The 22,310-nt window shown below is 34.9% G+C and overlaps 1 protein-coding gene across 5 annotated transcripts in view; it reads right to left on the reverse strand.

Annotated features, from left to right (window-relative positions):
• The window catches only part of EPHA7 (EPH receptor A7), a 165,655-nt gene that overhangs the window by 47,778 nt on the left and 95,567 nt on the right, over nucleotides 1-22,310 (reverse strand). The window lies entirely within an intron of this gene.

The raw sequence follows: 22,310 nt of genomic DNA on the forward strand, positions 1-22,310 counted from the left end.
GCAGAACTTGATCTTGTTCGCATTCAGTTTAATGGAAATCAATTTTGCTCATGCAAAAGATAAAGAAAGAGAGGACCTGACCCTCAGCCCCCTACAGTTAAAAGCTAAATGCCATTTACATGGGTAAGGACTTGGTCTTGGGGCAGACTCAGACACAAGAAAGATGCCTGAGATAAATTTATTAGAAATAACATACTAGAGATAATACTAAAGATATTAGAGATAAAATTATATATTTTTATAACACAGAATCTAATACCGATTCTTTATTGAAATTCTTCTTTAAAAAACCTGATAATTTTAAATCTTTTAGGTAAAAAACCACCACCTTATTTCAGAACTGTGTATAAAGCTTTCATTATGTAAAATTATGTATATAATTTATCTTCAGATAAAATGCAATTCTTATCCCATGCAACAAGGTGATCTTCACTTTCTCCAGTTTTTTAAAGTAACATAAAACATCTAGAATGCACACTCCTGTATCATTAAGTATAAGAACATAATGATAAAATTAAAATACCTGCAGCACAATCAAGAAAATAATAATCTGAAAAATTAAATTGGATCATTAACTTCTTACTGCAATTTTGAAGTTTCTAGGATTTTTTTTAAATTACAACATGTATGTTCACGTAGGCTAAATTTCATTGGAGGCTCCAAAAATACATGAAAATTAGGTTTTGAAGCCATGAATTATAACCTTCATTGTGAACTATTACACTGTATATAATCAACATAATCAAAGTTGAAGATCTCTTACTCTAGGCTGCCTAAATGATAAAATCATAAAATTGTATCAGACCAACAACCTGGGCTGCTGCACAAAGCCAGGATCAGTCTCACTATCCTTGCATGCTCTTTCTAAAAGCTGAGAGTATTTTCACCCTTTAATTAGTGAAATATATTCTTTTTCATAGCTAGGACTCCAGAATGCAGGAAACTAATTTACTGTCTACTTTTCTTTGACATGATTAACTAGTTGTCTTCTTTGCCTAAGCAAGTACCTCTGCATCCCGAATGAATTTCAGAGAGGTCATTATGTTTCATGTATAACTTTCTATCTCATACAGATAAATGTTTCTCAAATTGCTAATCTTACATTTTTAGATGTCCGAAATTGTTAATGTTGGTACTTATCATTGAACAATTTTATATTACCTAGGTCACTGGAATTTGTTTTCCATGTTTTCTGCTTTTTGTTTTTGCTTATCAAATTTTTTCATTCTGTTGGCCACAGCATTCATTTTTCTTAAAGCAGTGAAGCAAAATAAACTTGATATTAGTTAACTCTGTGTATGTGGGAAAGAAACAGGAATGTGAAGGAGGAGGAACCAAGAGAGGTGAAAGATTTTAATCGAGGAAATGAAATACACTGTGCGATATTCCTGCTTAACACCTGTACAAAGTACGTAAAAACCAGGCATATTCCATTCTTAAAGAATTTCCATTCAAACTAAAATCCCAGAGATTTATCAACATTGAAAGACAGCATTCAAATTGGTTTGGTTTGGTTTGGTTTGGTTTGGGGTTTGTGTGTAGAGCTTTTTGGTAATTTGTTATTTTTGGGGGGGTTTTTGCACCCAAAACTAAAAAAGTTGTGCTGCCTTTCATTGCTAGAAGAATCACATGAGGAAAAAGAGAAAGTCCAAACCTACAGTCCAACCTTGCATATGCTGGCAGCTCTGAAGACAATTATGTTGCATACCCATACCACATGAGATTCCTAAAACACAGCATGCTATTTAACCTTATTTGAGTCCCCATGTTTTTCAGGGGTAGAAGGGAATCATCAAATTGACTGAAGCCAGAGTATCCTCCTCTGGCAATGAGCACCAGTTTGTTTTCACTGATTTCACAGAAATCTTTCAAACTAGAGCAGCCACATAAGCCAATTCATTGAGAGGGTAGGCTAACTTTATCCTGCCTTTTGGGCTGCATTTCTTCATCTCTACTTAATGAGAGTATACAGGTCAGAAGCATTTTGTTCTTTATTCTACTATAATAACTTCCTCTGGCTTCTCTCGGTGGCTTTCTTACAGATGGTTTTACATTCATGTTTTATTTGTTATAGCTTCCTGACATCTCCTTTTAAACCTTCAGCCAACTTCTCATTGCCTATCTATGCTAATTAATTAACAACTTTTTATGGTTTTGCAACAACTATATTTGAGCAAGCTTGAGAATGAGTTAAAGAATACAACTGATCATTAAATACAAGATAAATTAGGGAATTAAATTGAAAAAAAAAAGATAACTCCATAACAACAGGATTAAAAATAACATATTTGTTCCCATTTCTAGCTAACCCAATAATGATAATAACAATGATAATAAAAACTACTTCAGGGTGTTTTTCTTCTAGTAATCTACTTCTTGCCACTGCATCTCTAACGAAGTCTTTCATGGCAAAGACACTTCTTACAGCATTTCTAGACAACTATCTACCCAGACCTGAATGACTTGAGCATGCATAATCCCTACTGTATCACTCCAGGTTACAAAGAAGCAGCACTTGACAGAATCATTATTTCCGTAATATATTACACAGGGGGATACACATTGTAAAAAGCACCATTTGCTATCAACTTTCTTTCTGATATACCTCATCTCTTCTTTTTCTCCTTCCTGCTGACACAACATCCAATGCATCAAACACACACAGCCTCTCAGAGCTAACAGGCAGATGTACCTACACACGCAGCATAAGAAAGTACTTTGAGAATGACAGGCCCTCAGCACACTCATCCACCTTTTTTAAATGCTTCAACTATACCATTCAGCAAAAGAAAAAATTGATTTTCCCCAGGTTTCAACATCACAGCCACTGAGAAATATAACTGTGCTGGGTTTTACAGATAAAGCCTTTAAGTTATATAGATTTCAAGCTGGTCATCATTTTCAGATCAAGTTATGGAAAAAGTTAAAACTGAGGTGACAAAAAGAGCAGGATATTCCAAGGATATATTCTCTTTCAGAGAGAATATTGCATCTGGTAGACTGATGTGTTCCATCCGTACTCCTAAACCAATCATATGGTACATTATTAATATGCGCAGATATTAAGGCATAGAAAACTGTAGCAATTGTTTTGGAAATCCCTACTTTTAGTCCAGAGTCATTTGAAATTTTTAAATTATAATACTGCTCATGCCTTTAATCCCTATCTTTAGCTATTCTCCAGTTCTCATTTTCCTTGATCCATAGTGTGCTTTCCAGAAGGCAAAGAGAGGTGTATCCAAACACATCACCACCAAAAAAACAAAGCAAAGCAAAAAACTCCCAAACAAAAAAAACCCCAAAACCAATCAAACAAAAATGCTTAGCAAATAACAAAAAAAAAAAAAAAAAACCCAACAGAAACTGAAATATTAAAATATATGAAGCTGGACCTTAACATATAAGAGGAATTAGGCATAATGTAACAATTGCTAGCACAGAATCTGCTGTAAACATCTTTTTACTGAAGAAAGATAAGTCAGCAAAAGGAACATACCTATCAATATATCAGTGATTTCCTGAAGTCCTGAATACTGAGTGTCTCAATTCCATCAACAGCATCAGTCATGGAGACTTTTAATTTGATACTTTTTAAATAATGTCTCTAGAAGCAGCATCTTGTGTAAGGAAATACTGAAAATTCTTAGAAATAAGGATTTACAATCCTGCAGTCACATTTCATACAGAAAATTTCATAAATGAACAGGAGTACATGCTCCAGGACTAAACCCTGTATTAGCAAATTCTACCAAACCTATGTTTGCAACTCCAGTTCCACGACTTGTCATACAAATTCTAAAGAATGAATGGGCTATCAGATTTTTTTTTTATTATTATTTCCTATCTTACAACAGCAATAATGTGCTGAAGTCAATCTCTGCTTCCTCTTGTACTTGCTGAAGTCAAACAATAACACTGGCACTTTGATAGCACCCTTACTGCACTTCGTAAAGGACAACTTGGATTTTGGCATCTTTTATTTTCATACCATGAAGATATGCAACAATCATTCAAAACCATTGGCTTTTCCTACAGCAGCAATGAGATCAATTTTACATCCCTGTAAACTGTATCTTAGGGCCCAATAAAAGTTTTACATGACATAAACCATTTTTCTCCAACAGTGTTCTATAGCAGTGGTAGGGTGTTTTGAGTATTGAGCCTGAAGGGGACATTGCTAACAGATGCAAAACATAGAAAAACAGGGATATTGACATCCCAATGGTTATAACCTACTCTGTTATTTCTTTTTTAACATGTCTTTGCTGTGTCCTTTTTTAGCAGAAATCTTTGGATAACAAAGTTGTTTTCCTCCACATCTATTTTAAGTGAGACTGTAATCTGGCATTTTATCAATAACAAATGAAAAATGAACATGTGTGTGTATATATATATATGCTGATTGCCGATATATATGCTCTCTCTATATATATATATGTGTGTATATATATATACACACATATATACACATATATATGCATATGAAAATAGTAGCAGAAAATTATACTGTTGTTAGCTCTTAAATGGTTGCTCAGGAAGAGAATACAAAAATCCCCATACTCCAATATAGTCCTGTACCCAGATTACCCAAAGGGCACCTTTCTGCACTGATTTGCTCCCGGGAGAAAACCTGAAAGTGAAGTCATAACCTGGCCTCCAACCATGTTCTGGTTTGCTCTCAAGGGAAACAGGCATCAGAATTGCCAAAATTACTAAATAAGAGTGGAAGGCAAACAGATTATACACCTTGAAGAATTGCAGCTGCTGCTGTCAGGGATCTGGGGGTCAGCATGTGGCACCACACTGTTTTTTGTGCTGGTCTGAAACAGGATACCTCAGGATACATGCCCGCCCTTGCTTCAAGACACATGCCTTTGCTCACTTCTATGGAACTGATGCGAAAAGAGCCTTGACCAGATCTCTGGTACTGGACAAATTTTAACACTTCACTGTGTAGCTATTTCCCTTGCTTCCATATTCTGTTTCTTAGAAAGATACAAAAGCTTTTTTACAATAAGTAAAAAAAAATTTAATTATTAAAATTATTAAACATTTCAAAGCACTGTAATATAGCACTCACTTGAGTGCTACTAAAGCCATGATAGAAAACTGCCACAGCTTGTCCTTGCAATGCTTTGAAAAAAAATGCATTCTACTTCATGTTTACACGAATATGCACAACAATTTTCATGTTATTCTAGATCATAATTAATGCAAAAAGATAACAGAAACAATCATGATAGCTCTATACTGAAAATTATTAGATGTACTGATAGACATTCACAAGATTTTCTGTTTTGTTATGGTGTATTTCTCTCTCCCTCAGTTAAGCCTCCACATGACAAAGCAACCCATGATAAAAGGTTATTGAGTACCACTGTATTATGCCATTAGTACCCATTGCTTTGGATCAATGGCAGAGAAATTCCCCACTGTGTTTACAAGCTGCAGCATTCAAAAAAAGACCCAAATAAATCAGATATTTTACACTAACAATATCCTACAGAGAAACCATTTTAACTTCCTTGCTGACACACTTTACTTTCCAGCTCATAAATATAACACAGTGTGCTTACAGTGCTGGGTAAGCCACCAGCAGAGGCACACACAGTTGCCCTGAGCCACCTGGGGATGTCATGAGTGCATGGGAACAGGCAAGGTAGTCAAGTAATACTTGACTGCATTACTCCATCACATGTTTTGCCATTACTTTTATGGCTGAGAAACTCTCAAAATACTTGTTGATTTACAGAGAGGAACAGAAGCAGTAGTTGCCCAAACTGTCAAATATCAATTAAAAAATAGCATGATAAAATATGCTGATTGGGAAGGGACCCATGAGGAAAAAAACAATAAATACATTCTGATTTCCCCTAATATCACTAGCAAATTTCTAAGAATGCTTATGCTCCAATAACATTATTACCAAATATGTAGTGATTTGCTAATTGTCCAAACCTTTTAAACATCTGATGCATTTGAAATACATAATGGTTTGGTAATTCCTTCATCAAACTCAAAACTCAGCAGCCGGATCAGTTCTGTATGCTGTCTGTTCTGGCAAAATTCTGGGGAGGGAAGAAAGAAAAAGAATCTACAAGAAAGAAATGAAACAGTTAGGAAAGATTGGGCTGACAGCTTGTCTATCATGTTTTGATTTTTTTCCTGGTCACAGTCTACATCTAGACCCACTCTATGAACTCCCCTGTTTCTTCTGCCTGACATTTGGTACAAATATTACTGTTATGTCTGCATCTCATTTCTTTGAAAACTGGCAACTTGGGCATCAATCAGTGCTGAACGGATGCTGAGTTGCGTAACAAGTGACAACGCTGTCTCCCAAGATATCCACAAGTCTTGTTTTGTGAATAAGTTTTGACATGTCAGGCACAAACCTGATTCTTACAAATGTGTTAGAGTAACAAACCAGCCTTACAAATAACAGAGAGGGGCATTTGTTCTCCTGAAGCATTTGTTTTCCTTTGCAGAAGAAATATTTCTATGTTAATTAGCTTTTTCTTTTGTCCTGTGTTTTTTTGTGATTCATCTTTCATAACTTTTTCTATGTATTTTTTTTTAGAGAAACATCTGCCACCAGCCTTGCAGTAAATCCTTGGCACACAGATATCATTCTTCATTAAAGAAAACAAAACACCACAAAACTCTCCAAAGATGAGGATACTCTTTTCCCTGGTGGGATACTCAGACACATAATGTTCTCCTTCTGTCTCCAGTCATCTCTGCTGGCAAGTGTCAATTACAGACATAGGTTTTAGGGAACAGAAGGATAAAAACCAATTTACAAATACTTTTCTCTGGAAGCAGACAGGTGTAAAGACTGAGACTGTTTGCTGTAATTGAATTTCATGCTGTCATCTATTCAGTCACAAATAAATGTCAGCTTCAAGGATGCTACACATGGGGGGAAAAAACCAACAAAACCCCCTTAATACATTCTTATTGCTACTGCATAGCTAAGTTTGCCACTCCAGTTTGACTTCAGCAAAAGAAATTTTTACTTTTAGAGAAGACTGTGAGGTGACTTACAATAGTGGCTTTGGAGGCCTATGGAGTAGTTTATGCTTATTTAGTGTAAGATGCCCAAGACACAACTGAGTGAATTCCAGCCCCATAACAAAGCATTCTGTTTCAGACACAGCCAAACAAAATCTGGAAACAAAGTGCCATGCCAAAAAAATTAAAAACAGTTGATCAAATATTAACAAAAATCATATAAATATTCTATAAAGATGCCAGCACAAAACAATAATTATATGCCAGAGGTTTGACCAAATTGATGCTTCCAAAGATGTAATTGTTCTTTGGGGAAAAAAATATTACTCTACTAACATTCCTCAAATATGTAACAACTTCTGTTCCAGCCTTCCAAATTCCTGTGAAATGCATCATAATGGCACTGCTAAAAATGGGCATGTTTCTGAAAGCAGCATGGGAAGTATTCACAGGGAATACAGGAAGAACTCCATGCAAGAACAGTTTTCATTTTCTCTCATGTTATGAGCTGTTTTTTCCCAAAGAGCAATAAATCTCTAGAATTTAAGAAGATGGATAAACATCCGCCTGGGAATCTCTGCTACAGTGATAAATACCAGAAGCAGTAAGGCTGAAGTTACTGACTATGCACAGGAGGGAAAGTCATGTCCATGAGGAGAAGGCCAGTCCCAGCAGACAGCCCCTGACCCCCAGGTCAGGATTTGTAGAGGAAGCAGTTTCACTGGCCAGAGTGAGGTCACTGCCGTGGAGAACTGCCACTGACATTAACACAATATTCAAAATTTCTCCTGATGTACAAAAATTCACCTACATTCTGTCAGCTGAGAAAAAAATCCATTTGATACAACATTGATTGCTCCAAATGAAGTAACTAGGGATATTTGCACAAGCTGTTTGAAAAATACTCTTGTGCAAAAGCAGAAGGAAAACCCCTTATCTTCAAGGGAATGTATTTTGCAAAGCAAAGCTATTTGATTGATTTGACTGTACAACAAAAATTAACATCTCACTATTCAACAGCAAAAACTAATTTAGACATAATGTGCATATTTACTTAAAAATAAAGCGAGCAAATTTTGTATGAAAATATATTTAATATTTTTATTTTATTTTTTACACCAAAAATATTAAAACTTTTAATATATTTATAGGGCTTATGCAACTACATTTGATTAAAAATGATTTTTATAAAATTTATCACTACTATCTAATACAGAAAGAGTAAACTCTGTACATAATTTCAAAAATATCTTGAATATTCTTCCATTTGAGAAGACATTAGTTCCTAACATTCCCTACTGCTTATAGTAACTTTGGATTTGGGAGAATTTTTTTCATTGTTGTTATTTGAGAACATGCTATGGTTTAATGCTTCTCCAGATTCTGCTCACCAGAAAACTTTGCTCAAAGACTTGTCTGCAGAAATGTATTAAGCTGGAAACACATCAATCATTTAATGAAAGAATTTACTACATGGTTTGAAAAGCTGTACAGAATCACATAATCATCTTTTCTTTTTTCTTTTTTTTTTACATGCTTTCTAGTGCCTTCACTTCCTTGAATACTATGAGACTCTAAAGGAAAGTGAAGTTCTGTATCCAAAGGTTAACTTCTTGGAGATTTAGAATACGAAAATGTCAATTGCACAAATTATAAACCCATTTAGCTTTCTGATTAGTTCCACTTTTAGCATACCATTTAGGGCTCAATTCTGACCTCTCATCAATTATATTTTAGCTTAGCTGCATTGATTTTATCTAAGTTATCCTTGCTTTATACCAATGGAAACAAGATCAGAATCAGGTCCTAAGGGTACAGTAATTAAAAATGTAATTACCACAACTGATTATGCAACATAGCTACATCAATAATTGGCTACAATTTTTATTATACTTTTTAACAGAAAGATTACAATTACTTTGCCAATTTCACAGAGATTGGTCTTTATTTCAGAAGTAATTCCATATGAGATACAGGCAATCTAACTCAGGCACCTGGGTGCATCTCCCCTTTAGGCAACTACAGCACACATAAATTAAGTGCTTAAGTTCACCCAAAAGGTTTGCTCCCTGTAACAGGAAGGTAAGTGCACTGACAAGATCTAAAAAGAGAGCCTGCCTGTTTAAACTGAGATCCATGAATTTTAAAACATCACTTAAAGACCTTTGGAAAACTTTTTCCACTGGCTACACAGTGAATTTAGGCATTGATTTCAGAAGCAGCAGGTAACCTAGTAAAGCAACTAAAACTGACACATAACATTTATGTACTTTTTAGGCGAGGTAGACCCCATCTTTCTCACACACTATCTATAATTTTCTCCTTCCTCCTAAATTTTCCATTGTATTTAAGGAGTTATTCCATTATCCTGAAAGCTCTTGAAGGTAATTAGCTAGGAGTTTGCTCAGATTCACCTCTCATGCAAATCTTGTAGGATCCAGGTTTCTACATACAATAGTATAAGTCTAATTCCTGGTGAGCAAGAGGTATTTTAGCAAACTGCTATTTAATACTTTGACTACTTATATAACTCCAGCTTCACAAGTGCAGAGAATCAATTTAATGATGAAAATACTCCTATGTAGGATTGAAGTCTGAAGTAATATTTTATAAGGAAAAAAAATCCACTAAACAAGACCAGAATAGCTTCTGGGTTGGATGCTATTTCAATTTTTAATGGTGTGAACAAGTAGTGACTGCATTGACTCCTTTCATCCTGAATGTTGAACTTCAATCAATATTCAGGATGATGGAGATGCAAACAGAGCTCTTTGCAGCAACCCAAAACCATGCAAAAGACGTCAGAAAGGATATACTTAAAAAAAAAAAACCCAACCACACAAAGCTGGCTCTTTTTTATTGCTTATTTACTCAATATATTAGAAAAGTAAGCAAAATTGAATAAATATCTTGAATAGTTTATTATGGTTCTATTTATCTCAAATAATAAATTTTAGATCTGATTCTCCATTCCCTCACTCAGTTAGGGTATTGGGAGAGAGTAGGGTTGGTCTGTCTTTCAGACTGCATCTAACATAAGCTGTTCTGCTAAATTGAAGTCTGGAAAATGGTGTCTACACATCTAACAAGTCCTTCCAGATTGTAAAGGAGACAGCAAAAAGGCCATAAAACTGGAATGCCACAAAAGCAATTAAACTTGAGTCTTAACAACTGCACAATCCTGTGTTTTACCAAAAAAATACTGTTTTCCTACACAGACTGTGCAGATAATTTTTCAATTACTATTTCCCTCTGAGAGCCTCCAGGTCTACAGTAGAAATTATTGCTACCTACATGTATGTATAGCACAAAAGCTGCACTTGCCACCAACAGCAAGAGACTCAAATTTAGTGATTCCAAGGCCCATTACTAGCACAGCAACTGAGCTGACATGAGTGAGCACAATGTACAATATGGGTCATATTTAGATCAGTCAAACAATACAACATAACTTAGACCAACAATGTATTAAATAACAGAATGTGCAAGGTTGCACAACATGTAAACAGAAACAGAACTACATCCTCTGAAAAACAGTCTAATATCTTATTCATTTGAAAAAGCTCCAGTGTAATTATTTATACTCATGAATCCATTATAATACACATATTAAGATGGATATATATCAGAATCATAAACATCAATAGCTGGTTTTCTTAATGAATATGGTCTCAGCACTGCTTACGGTATGAAATGAAAAAAATAAATTATTGGTACTGGAATTTCCCATGATAATAAATATATTGAATGTTCATTACTCTCCCTTATACGTGCAAGTAAAAGCCCCGACTTAAAAAATAGCTGTGCTAAACCACTTAGAAACACTTCTATAAACATTCAATGATAAAAGTAGTCAATCTACTCATTACCTAGCTATGAGTTTTGAAGATCTTCATGTGAGCACTGCTAGTAAAGGGAAAATACTAGAGATTACTTAACGTACAGATTACTTAACTAATCAAAGCTGTACTGCACACATGCCCAAGCATAATAAAAACAGCAAAAAAAAAAAAAATCCTCCTTTTTCTGTCTAGCCAACAGTGGTTGAATTAGTCATTAAAAAAATAAAATGGCAATGATATGCCCAAGTTTTATTTTAAATCTTCACTTGAAAGCTTTTTTTTTTTAAACCTTGTCATTTCTCTAATCCAAATGAAAGGTTTATGAAATACACATATCAGATAATACAGAGACTCGTGGAACTTTTTTTAATAACATCTGCATCCACAGGAACCAATCAGATCTTTATACATGCTATATGTGTCCAGATTAAATAGAGTAACTATCTTCAAAAAGACATGACTGAAAACTTATTTTAAAATGAAACACACAACTGGTTTATCTTTATTAAAATAAATATTACTGCATATATTACAGTCTTTAAGGTAATGTACAATTCCCCATTAAATATAATTCTCCTTATCTGGACTCAAAATTTCACACCCCAGTGTGCAATACTCACCTGGACTGATCCCATCTAATTTTTCACAGACATACTAAAATACAAATCCAGCATCTTTAAGATCCTTTGAGTTAGTGGAGAAGGAGATCCTTCTGGTCATTCAGATCCCAAGTAAGCAAGGCTTAGGTTTGCCTTTAAGCGAGATTATTTCAGGTGTGTCCTAAGATGGAACCTACATCACTTGACTGGTAGGACTGTTTTCTCATTCTACATCTTTCATAAGGTTTGTGGGGTTTTTTTAGAATTTCATTATCATTATTAAAATTTAAATCATTCATCTAATATTTGTTTTCTCTGATAGAAATACAGAGATGCTAATTTCTGGTATTTGTCTCAATTTATTACCCACAGCTAGGAACTAGCCTTCCTAATTTAAACCTCTGAGTCTATTTAGTAAATGCCTAAAAACTTTCCGAATAAGAAATCTAATCAAGGAAAGGGGCTGCCCTAAAAGGCCTACAGAGAAGCATCCTCTCTGGTACAGCTCAGGCACCCAGCTACGGAGGCTGGACTCCCCTCTGAGGGATGGTGGAAACATCTGCCACTCTTCAAGAGGTAAATGAGGCATATCCTGCAAAGAGTCTGGCTTACTCAGAGTTTAAAATTTGTGTCGATATGCAACACACAACCAAGTTTGGCAGACGGAGTCTACCACCTACCCACCTTTCTGCTGCAGTCATTAACTTTTCTCCAGAGTGCTTAGAAACCACTCTCACCCTCTAGATACAAACAGACTTTTGAGTTTTTGCAAACAATTTCCACAAGATTGTATTCTATGAAACACATGTTAAAAAATACACGATAAGTTAGGTTTGTGACTAATGCAGATTTGTGAGGTTTAACAGGTGAACAGCTGGCCAACTGTCCTAGAGCACAACAGCCATATGCGTTTGTGTTAAGTGACTCAGCATGGCCTGAAGTTACAGGATCACCCCAAATTCTGTTTGAACTCTACATTTACTGTACAGCCAGGCCACCCGGATTACATACTCTAGTGTTATGTATGGCTTCTCCCCTTTTCAACTCTGTGGTTAACTGCTTGCCAAAGAATTTAAAAGAATAAAAGAGATCATCAGTTTGGTTTTTAAAATACTTAGAATGTATTTTTATATTTTCATTTTGTTAATATATATATTACATACCAAGGTAGGTCTCAAACTACCCCACTCCCCCTCACTGCCTCCCCCCAAAAAAAACAAAATGGGAAAAAAATTCCAAATCTACAATACTTTTGAAGAAGATGGATTAGATTATTGTGAAATTATCCCATTTGATTCTTTCCTTTTGTTTTCTTACTAGTCCATAGATCAGGCCATATGGTTCAAGAAAGGAATATGGTCCCAAGAAGGGAAAGGGAAAGGGAAAGGGAAAGGGAGAAAGGGAAAGGGAAAGGGAAAGGGAAAGGGAAAGGGAAAGGTGGCTTTTTCAATCAGTTTATTCTTTCTGAAAAATCAGATGCCTGCATCTCTTTCACTAAATTTAACATGAAGAAAGTAAAATCTGGAAAAAAATTTGGCCCACTCCAGACTGTGTAACAGTAGGTGAGGTGCCATGACTGGTCTCAAATAATGCTCGGAAGTTTCAGAAGGTCAGGAATGCAAGCAGCTGGCTAGAGTTTAAAGGAAACTTAAGTGTTGTGGGAGAAAGCCATTTTAATGACTTACCAGAGGCTTACAGATGGTTAAGCTGTCTGAATAGATACAAACAATGACAATAAAAACGTTAGACAAAAGAAATTCTCCTTACCTATAGAATATCAATGTTTATCAGAGGAGCTTTATCTTGTTCTTAACAAGTTGAATCATGCAAAAACAAGATCAATAAGGGAGGATGCCTTTAAAGCTCCACTGTTGCACAATGAAGATTACTTTGAAGAGCTGGCTGTGTATTCATGGCGAAGTTAGCGAACTGTCCCTGCAGGCGCTGGTGACATTAGGCAGCTCAAAATACAGTATTTCACTTGAAGCACATCTGACTCATTCTATTGGCATAAACATCACATGTTTAGCATTAACTGCTTTTACAACCAGCTTTTGAAATATAGTTTGCTTCCCTTTCCAACGGTTGTCTTCTCCTTTCTTTTGTTGCAAATATTTTTGCTTGTTACTTTTGCCTCTGACAGTTTGACAGTTATTACCTTAAGACATTGCAGGTGTTCTTTAGTTCTTTCCAAAGAATAATCTAGGTACCCAAAGCCTTCAGAACATTAACAGGTGACTAATTTTCAATGGTAAACCTAAAAGAATAAAGCTTAAAGGCATAAAATACAAATAAATATAATAGGATGACAGGAGTACCTCATGTTTTGTAAAAATCCAGTGGTATTATTTTATGGTGAAATGAAGAACAATCTAACCACTAGCACTTTATAACATGGCACTGTAACACTCAGGTTATAACAAATGGAACACACTATGCTCTTAATTAGGCTATTAATCAGCAGAGTGAAAGGTGGATCGACACTGTTGCCATTTCCTCAAGATACAGACTTCCAGATTGCCACCGGTTATCCAGACAGTGGAAGTTTTGCTGGAATGGTTGTTTTGCTTAAACAGCATCCTTTGCCCCAGTCATTCTAGGACTGAAAGCAAATCTCCCTTATTTCCTTTGTTGCCACAGCAAAGTCTCTTTGTCAGGAATCAGGATGTAGGAAGACAATCCAGAAATGTCCTCTAGACTGTATCAGCTTTTCCTGAACAGAGCCACACGCTTCTGAATAGATGCTGATATGGGCAAAACTGTTTCTCCTCCCAGAATAAAGCAGACAAGAGAAGAAAGGTCAACTTTCTTTCTATATATCTGTTACCCTATTATTTCCTTCTTATAAATGTATAATGAGACTGATTTGAACTTTTTTCCTCTACAGAATTCCTACCTTCCTTCCACATTCTCATTTTGTTTGTAATAAAATGTAAAACTGAAGTCCTTCTCGTTCTTGACTCAACTATGATTTATGCTGTTTCATGCATTTAAATGCACTCAAGAGTTTTCAAATGAAGTTGTGATGTTTAAATAACAAAATGGTAAAGCCTAATGAAGACTTTAAGCATCTCTATGGTAGAAGAACCAAAGAGAAAGGAAAAGACAAACTTCTTAAAAAGAGCAAAATATAGTTATTGTAAGGAAGGCTACACCCAGTCATCAAAAGGATGGGTAAGAGAGGTGACCAAATTTACACATAATTTAGAGCAACCTCAGGGTTGCTTCAGGCTACTTCTAGGTCTCCTCTAATATTATTACAGAAAACCTTAACTGTAATTGAACTGAAACTTATATAACTTAAACTTTTACTTAAAACAGGAAATCTCACTACAGCAGACTATGATGTTTGCTGTGGTGTTTGCCCATGGCACATGAAAAGGAGGATTAAAAGTTATACATGTAAATCAGGGATGTACTAGTGTTGAGTGGTTTGTTTAAGAGACAATTATGTTTGAACAGAGATTGTTAAAATTGGGCTCTTTTGTACATCCTACAATTACCTTCCAGCCTTTTAATTGGAAATGGCAAATTCTCTTCAAAATAATAAACAGGATATGGCACCCCTTTCCATTCCTCTTCGTTTTGGAACAATGATCTAAATCTAGACAGTAGAAAGCATCCATACTACTCGCCTGCATCCCCCAAGGGACTGGAAGGGATATGATGCAGTGTGTACCACTTGAGAAAGAGGCCCCAAGAGTAAAATGCTGCTAAGGGCTGGAAAAACAAATTATGTCTTTGCATCACTGGAATCATTCAGCCTTGTGTTAGATCACAGATATAATTTAAAAAAAAAGAAAATTATGTGAGCAGAATAAAGAAGCAATCTTAATGAAATTAATTTTTGTCTTCTTTCTTCCTGACTCTTTTGTCATGGTACTCAAACACAGTTTTCCACTAAATAAAATTAATGTGTCCTTTTTCAAATTCTCAAAAGATTTATTTTTTCAAGTAGCTATTTTGAAATTTCAGTCTTAAAAATGCTTTATTTAATGCACTTTATAAAACTACTTCTCTCTTAGACATATAATTTTATGTACTAACTTAGTGCTTCCATCTTTCTTTCTAACTTTCTAAGTTTATTTTATTACTTGCATTTTTTACAGCTTTGAGAGAAACAACAAAGTTACCTGTGTATATCAGGATACGGCTCTTTAACTCCTCTCTGCACAATGAAGGCTGCACTATGATCTTTCAGTCAAGATGTATCCCCTGGCACCTTTTTTGTTTGTATGGTTTATGCATCTTCTGGTCTACCTGATCCGTTGGAGCATCAGCTGTGAATAGATGCTAATACATCTGCTTAGTTTTCACTGCTCACAAGTTAAGTCTGCTCACCAGAAACTATCAATACTACAAATGACTTGTGCATTAATGACATAAAATAAACAAAAAAAGTGCTAAACTGATCAACTTCTAATTATTACATCTTTATTGTGGTATTGTCTACATATTTATAAATGCTGTTGGACTTTTGTATTACCAGGACATTGATTTTTGCCAACTGATGTGGCAACTCTCTCTGTCCTGAAAGAATACTGTTCTTTCTTGTGCTAGATACAGATCTCTGATTACACAGAGATGTTCTTGGGAAAACACTGTAATTTTTCATTTTAATGGTATTTTATTTGTGAAAAACAGCTAACCGAATTTGCTGGGATAATTATCATGCTCAAACCAACCAACAATAAATATCATAAAATAAACCAAAACAAATCCACCAAAGTGGTGATGATAATAAAATAAATCACATTTCCCTGATAAAAAAAAAAGAAGAAAAAAAAAAGAAGAAAAAAAAAGGTAGTATGCTCATGCAAATGCAATCCTGATTTTTGCAAGACAGATTTTATAGCAACCAAGCACTACCATAGCAAGTATTTATTTATTTTTAGGAAGTTCTCTCATTTCAACTGAAACATGTATTGTTTATTAGCATTTACATAAACACTGGGGAAACCACTTTTAAAGGATGTTGATTTAAAGTACAGAAAATGAGGAATTTCATTACTAACAGAGGTACAGCTGCCTTGGGTGTTGGAAATTTTCATCTAAAATGAAGTTGGGGAACTGAAGTACTTCAACCATCAGCACCTGGCGCAGTGACTGGAAGGTGTCTGGATGGCTCATGCTCTAATGGTGATTTCAGACCAGAAAACCCAGGTTCACCATCATGCAGCTTTAGGCACTAAGCGGCACATCAAAGCTAAAAATAAAATCTCCAAGACTCAGAGAAAAGTCACCTTCTGATTTAACATCCCTATGTCTTGCTGCTGGATTCATGAGAGTCTTAAAAAAACCCTCCAACTTTATCATTAAAATACAGTTTTCTGGGTAGGTGCTAAACTTGAAAAGGATTAAAATTAGGCCTGTGTCCTCATCTTGAAAGTGTATGTGACTGAACTTACACAGATCTATTGTCCCAGGGGAGTCTGGAAAAACAGTTTCTTTGTCAAAATATGATCCACTGTGCAAATTCAATCTCAGTTGGCCAAAGCTTGCCCAGACGGTCAGCAAAGCACAGAGCATGACAAAACACTAAACAGCCTAACAAAATGATGTTACAACTGAAATTAACAGTGTTTACTACCACATTATTTTTTTAAATTTTCTTCCTCCTTTGTTCCTACTTGTGGAAAAGGTGGCATCACTTTCTAAAGTGAGCTAAGAGGAGAATTCAGGGCACTCAGTTCACAGTGAAATTCCTGCTTTAAAAGCGCCGTCTGTTCAAGTGCAAACATCAATCTAGTGTTCTGCGCTAACAAAATGCAGGAAAACAAAATCATGAGCTCACTGTATCTCTCTTCAAACAGGGTTTCCCTGTGTATATCTAGGACTTGGCCACAGCTCAAGGAGAAAACTTCCTGCCACTCAAAGGAAGTTGTCTCAGAAATGCCGTTCAAACATTTGTTGCTTGTACCACTTTAGATTACCCAATGCTGAATATTAAACACTCAGCTTTTACTTATTGATTACACCCATGTATTCTTGCTCTTTCTTTTTACAGGTTAAAGTCAATTTATAGAAAAGTCACTACAAGTCTTGCATTGCAAAGAAAATTTAGGACATATTTTTGTAACTACTCATATTGCCTGTGAGAACTACTCTGGAAAAGAACTGAGTGTAAGGAGTGTAAGGAGCTGGAGTATCTCAGGAATGAGTGAGTGCATGGGTGAGATGCCCTGATACATCTGTATCACAGATGTGTATGAAATATTTTCCCTTAACTACAGTTATTACAATCCTTCTTATTCACCAAAAATGAATTTTGCTCTTAAGATCTGGCCACCTGAGAAGAGGCTTTCAAAGGCAGAAGAAAAAGCAGGTGCCATAATTTTATTTTAAGAATGATGGCTTAAGGGATACTTTTTGTGCTGCTCTTCTAAATTTTTTTTATTTTTAAAATAGAGACATTTCCATGGGGATATGAGGTTAGGTTTTTAGCTGAAACAAATCAGTAGAGCACCAGAGAATGCTTATAATTTAACTTCTTTATGTATTACATATGTAAATTGGTTTTGTTTTGTGCATAGTGAACAAAATTAAACTCACTGTTATTCAACCTAACAATTCTGACCAAATTTAAGTTTTGATATTACACGTAAGATTTTTCTCAATTACAACATCTTTTTATTTGGTTGGTTTGGATTTTGTTTTTGTTTTTTTTTTTCCTTGTGTGTGTTTCTGTTATTAATAGAGTAATATAGCTTATACCCATCTAGAAGTAACTTAGTGTTTGGTTCATAAGACACATATCTGTTACATATGTACACATTGAAATATTAGGGTAATCATTGACACGAAAATTCTGCACTAATGTAAGTCACATGGCTCATAATACTAAGATTAAAAAATTAGCACTACAGAAAATGATTATACAGCAATGATTATCTATTCTGATATATGGTGTTTTCTCAATGTAATATAACTTGTAATAGATAATACATATATATGTAATCAATAAAAAATCTTTAGAATAGAGGAATGAATAACCTAGTTACAAATACTTTGACAAAATATCTATTAGATCTAATTAGATAAATAAGGGTTTATTTACTCATTTATTTTGATTTAGCTCCTCTGTCAAAATAATACCAAACACAAATACAAACAAAAGCATCAATAAGATTCAAAACTTTGTAATATCTAAATTCAGCAAAGTTCTCACTGTCAAAAGAATCTTCCCTGGTAATTATTTATATTCTTTTAAAAGAATTTCTAATATTAGAACTTTCTTTAAAAAAACCTACAACAATCAAAAATGACTAGCATAATTATTCATTTTAAAAAGCACAAATATAATTTTTTTCTGGGCTTTACTGTGAGTTTTTTTAACCTGAAGTCTGGTTAAATGTGTATTTCACTAGTCTTAAAGAGAAGTGACATTTTTAATACTCCGGAACACGAACTTTTCCAAGTCCCAGAATTTGCAGACTCTCACCAACTTCTGACTTAATGCAAACTCCCACTAACTTTTGACTTAATTTCCTACTCTGAGGTTCAAAAGCTATGCAATGTTCTTTCTGTCATGTCTAATAAAAAAAAAAGAAGTCCATGTCAGAGAGTTAGGAAAGAAGACATGGGAAATGTTTGTTGAACCAGCAGATAAAGATTTTCATCTAAAATGGTGGAAAGAAATCTGAGGAATCTGCATTGTTATCTAGACAGAACCATTGTGAATTGGCATAATAAATGAGCATGTCTTAATTACTCAGGAAGTTCCTGAAATTAGAATCATAAAGCTGTCCTTCAGAGTAAAGGACTTTTGTCTATTCCACCATGCAGACCGTTGGAAGGAGGTAAACAGGACATTAGCATTTCACCTTGGCCTTGGCATAGCATGCCATTGTTACTTAGAGTAAAAAGCTTTTATGGTTAGAGAATGCATTTTTATATGTGGATCTAATGACTAATGTAGTCAGCCTGAAGTCTGATGGGAGCTTTTTAATGCTATTCCAAAAGAAACGAAAAACAGTAGGAAAAAAAAAAAAAAGACAAAAAACAACAAACCAACCCTGATAATGATGCTGTCTTTCAGCTAATTTGGTTGCAGAGTTTATACGGCTCTGCAGATGAGAGACAGTATTAAGTACACTTCAAAAAAAAAGGCAAAAAAGTACAGTGATTTCATGGAATTAATAAGACATATTCATAGCAGAAAAGTAACTGAATTATGTCTATTTTCCCCTGCCTTAGACATAACTCACTGCCATCCTCTTCCTTTATCAGAAATACCTGCAAGAAACAAGATAGGGTACCTCTATTTCTATCTTGGTTAGCAGGGCTCAGTCCTGCAGAAAAACCATAAAGTTGATTTGTGACATCACAAATAATGTTCCCTATATCAGTTCTTATCAGATTTTGGAGTAAAGAGTCTTTGAACAATAAATCAGAAAAAGATAGGTCATCAGCAGAAAAAGCTTAAAAATATCTGGAAAAATATAAAAATGGAGCATCAAATGGGACAAAGAATTATTTAAAGCTAGTTTCAGTAAAGACCTGTTTTCCCAAACTGTGTACCACAAATATGCAATGAGAATGCATATTCCATGTCTCTGAATATTTATAATGCACTGGCAGAATTCTCTTTCTTCTTCCACCATTAATAATCTATAATGCTAGTGGTACATCCAGACAGCAATAATACCAGTTGGGCATGGTAATGGCAATAGTGAAGGAATAAATCTTTTAATATTACAGTAATGATTGTTTCCAGTGGCTCCTAAAGTGTGTTTAGTATTATATAAAAATATAAAGAGAATGGTAACATATGTGCAAAATTTAAAACTTTCCATTATCCCATATTTGCCAGAATTCATCAAAATGAATGTTTATGAGCATCTCCATAACACTGAATAAGGCATAAGTCCACAAAAGGTGCATTCAAAATGTGTACTGTTCAAAGATGGGCAATTATGTCAGATCAAAAATGAATTCCATAAAAAAATATTAAAAAGGCAAAGTAATAATCAATAATTGCTATTTCCTTGCCAGAATTTCAACTCAGTTATTTTGCTGCAAGTGTGGCTCAAATGAATAAGTCATAAAATCCCCCACATTCCACCCCTTCTCACTAAACACAAAAGATGAGTATTTTATTTCAAAAGCCCAGTATTCTTTTTCCGCAAACTACTAAGCAGAAAAACACAAAACCCACCAGTCTGAAAAATTTTAGCCAAAAATTAAGAGCTTGGTTCTATCTGTAACCACATTTAGGCTAGGATTATCAGAAAAGTAAATTCATTTAAGGAAGCTTTGACTTCATACAACCAGTTTTAGAAGTTTGGCATTGATCTTGCAGCAATGAGTAGTTTAAACTTTTGCCATTTGAGGACTATACACGTCTGTGGTCATAACTTATTGTAAATACAGTATTGAGGTACAGAAAGAAAACTTTTATTCTTAGTACAGAGAAGATAGTAAAAATAAAACAAAACATTACCATAACTTATTTAAATATTAAAAATAGGCAGCAATTTTCATAAGCCGTATCTAGCTATACTTGACAACGAGTCAAGTGTATGTAAAACTAGATAAAACCATGTAAATCTGAAGTAAAAGGGATAGCGTTTGTTAGCTAATGAGCTTTACTTTTTAATCTGCAGAGCTGTTGAAAGGAGAGGCATTTCAGAGCAAAGAAAAGTCCACCATATGGTGTAAGGAAAGACGCATAATAATTAACCCTTAACAAGGGAAGCGCTGCATGCAATCAGCTTATGAATTCTCTCCACATTAGCTAGATTTCAAATGGTGACATAGTTTTAAACAAAGAGAAATCTGGAGGCTCCCCAGCAGCCCTCCTCAGGAGTGCTGTGGCTCAGATATGTCTCTGTGCATCAACAGCTCACTTTCTCCTTCCAGGCTTTAAGGCTGGGGTGAAAGATTTTGATTTTATACCTCCAAGACTTCTGCATAAATATTTTTTCTTGATTCTGTAGCATAGATGGGTGAAAAAGAGGAGCACAGTGTAGAAGCAGAATGTTTAATGGGCCTTTTGGAGCATGCTGCAGCTCAATGATCTGATTGCATCCACATGTAGACAGAGAGGCAAGAACAGGAGCCCAGATCCTGGGCTGCCAAGTGGGCCACACAATCATCTGCTAAAGCTCTTATTGAAGATCTGCACCCTTAAAGCAATATACAGTTGTTTGCATGGGAGCACAGAGGAGATTAAATGACAGCACTACTCCTTATCTCAGGATGACATCTAGGGTAAAGCACAAAAGAGGGGGGAGGAAAAAACCTGAAGAGCTTTTCACAATAAAAATGCAGTATTGCATCCTCACTTCACTCAAACACTTCAGGTATGATGAATTACCAGGATTTATCTGAGCTTTCAATATTGCAAGCAAGACACTAAAAGAAGGAAATCTGTATGTTCCAAGGTATCAAAATTAAAACAACTGCAGTAACATTAGATGTTTAAACTTTATTAAATTTTTCTAGGCATGTCTGGATTTTCAGTGCAAATAAAATGTCATGTTAGTCAGCTCTACCAAACACTGTAAAATTATTGCTATTAAGAGATAAGCATAGTTTCTTACTAGTTTTCTGGTGCCTACAATCAGGGATATGCTTTCTGGAAAGCAGGTTTATGTACTTTGACAGATGGGATGGATAAAAATTCTTTTTTTTTTTTAAGAGGATAAAAATTCTTTGTATTCATATGAAAATGTTGAAAACCTGTTTGCAGCTCTTAAATTTCAGCATATTTCCTCATGAAAATTGAAGAGGATTTGTGGGAGAAGTAGGATCTCATTTCAGACAGCATAAATAGACAAAGTGTGAGAGAAGCTTTCTAAAGATATTTTTTAAAAGAGGCAAAAAACCAGGATTGAAGCAAATTGAAAGTGGA

Source organism: Camarhynchus parvulus, chromosome 3 (assembly GCF_901933205.1).
Source record: "Camarhynchus parvulus chromosome 3, STF_HiC, whole genome shotgun sequence".
Classification (NCBI taxonomy): Eukaryota; Metazoa; Chordata; class Aves; order Passeriformes; family Thraupidae; genus Camarhynchus; species Camarhynchus parvulus.